Source organism: Triticum dicoccoides, chromosome 7A, assembly GCF_002162155.2.
Source record: "Triticum dicoccoides isolate Atlit2015 ecotype Zavitan chromosome 7A, WEW_v2.0, whole genome shotgun sequence".
Classification (NCBI taxonomy): Eukaryota; Viridiplantae; Streptophyta; class Magnoliopsida; order Poales; family Poaceae; genus Triticum; species Triticum dicoccoides.
In genome coordinates this window covers 28,438,254-28,440,330 of record NC_041392.1, presented here as the reverse complement: position 1 = coordinate 28,440,330, position 2,077 = coordinate 28,438,254, and positions in this window count along the sequence as shown.

Below are 2,077 nucleotides of genomic sequence, written 5' to 3'. Positions count from 1 at the left end.
TCGGCTCCGGTGCCAGGCCGCCGCCGCCCGTCCACGGCCGGCCCCGGCCTCGCCTCCCCTCCGTCCGGCCGCCACCGCCATCGTCGCCGGCGAGCGCCCTCGCCCGATCAAGATCCGCGGTTGCTACAGTAACCCTAATCCGCGGGGTTATTTTTTTTGTTCCAAGTCCCTAGATTTTTGCTTCATATGCACATGTTCGAGGCCCCGTAACTTTGCATCCGTAGCTCCGATTTGGACATATAGTATACCAAATGTTCGTCTCGACGAGTACATCATTTTGTTCCATTGCATCATTTTCATTTGAGTTCATCTTGATGCCCAAAATGCTGTTAGAAGGAGGCTTCGTGAGTTAATTGTCAGATCTGCTAGTTCATCTTAGACTTTTGTCATTTTTGCCATGATTATTGTGTGCATGCTATGCCTGTGAGTCCTTCATATGTTTTGTTAAGGATTTTGTCTTCTTTCCAGAGGTGCAACCCATGCATTTTTAGGATGTGTGTGGTGACTTGTGCAAGCTTGCAAAGTGAGGCACCCGGTAAATCTATTTTCAGGGACTTAGTAGTTTTCACTAAGTCTGGGATTATTTAGTTCATGATGCCATATGTTCAGCTTGTTTCCTAGTGATCCGTGCCTCTTTTGAGGATGATCAGTAAAGGAGTTTTGTTAATCATGTTATGCTCTATCCATCCATGTCTTTGTTTGCAATTATGGAGCACCCTAGCTTGAGTCAATCGAGCTCTACTTTTGCTTCATGGTGAATCTGGGTAGATCGTCAACTCGTTTGCGATTTTGCCGATGTTATTGAAGTTGATCCGTGCATGCTATGCCATTGTTCTTGCCATGTCTAGTTTGTATTTTGTGCCTTCTTTATGGATGTATGCTTGCCTTGACATGACTTGCACCGTGGTGAGTGCATCGAGCTCGTTTACATGCCTTCGTGAGTTATATTTCAACATGTCTAAGTTTTCACCAAGTCTGAAAACTGATTGTGTTTTAGCTATGTTCGTGTGCCCGTTAGTATATTTTGTGAACCCTTTTGGCCCCAGGTCACTTTGGGTCTTTTGTTAAGCTTGTTGAGTAACTCCATGCCATGTTCTTACTTGTCTTAATCAGGTCATGTATCATGTTGTTTTGCTGCTTCGAAGAGGGCTTCGTGATCTGAAATTTCAGACAAGTGTTAATTTCACTAAGTCTGAAATCTGTTTTGCACTTGCGTTTTTGCCATGCTTGTTCGAACCTCGTAATGGGTGAATTGGCCGTGGCTCAGTGCTAGTCTTTTGTTAAGCATCTTGTGTGCATCCCTGCCATGTATTTTGTTGTCATGTTTGGTGGCTGTAGCATGTTCCTTTCATTGCATTTAGATGCCTACTTGCTGTAAATCGCAGACCGGTGTCATTTTTGAAACGCTTGCCATTTCCAAACCGTAACTCCGATTCCAATGATCTTTATATCGTTTTCAAGCGATTTCATCTCATCTTTCCAGTGGAACACTTGGGATTCCAAGTTGAGGCCAGGTTCATGCATTTCCTATCATATCTTGCAATTTGCATCCCGCATCGCATCCCGCATAGCATGTCATCTTTGCATTGTGTTGTTTGAGTTTGCACGTGGTTGATTGTATCTTTGTTGCTTGTTTGTCTTGTTTGGGTAGAGCCAGGAGACGAGTTCGCTACCGAGGAGCCCGTTGAGTTTGCTTGTGAGGATCCAGTCAACTCTGACAACTGTGCAGGCAAGATGATCATACCCTCGAAATCACTACTATCTTTGCTATGCTAGTTTGCTCGCTCTTTCCTATGCCAATGCTACGATGCCAACCTTTTGCTTGTCAGCCTCCCAATTGCCATGTCAAACCTCTAACCCACCTTGTCCTAGCAAATCGTTGATTGGCTATGTTACCGCTTTGCTCAGCCCTTCTTATAGCGTTGCTAGTTGCAGGTGAAGATTGGAAGCGTTCCTTGTTGGAACATTTATTTACTCGTTGGGATATCATTATATTGCTATGTTATCTTAATGCCTCTATATAATTGGTAAAGGGTGGAAGGCTCGGCCTCTCGCCTAGTGTTTTGTTCCACTCTTG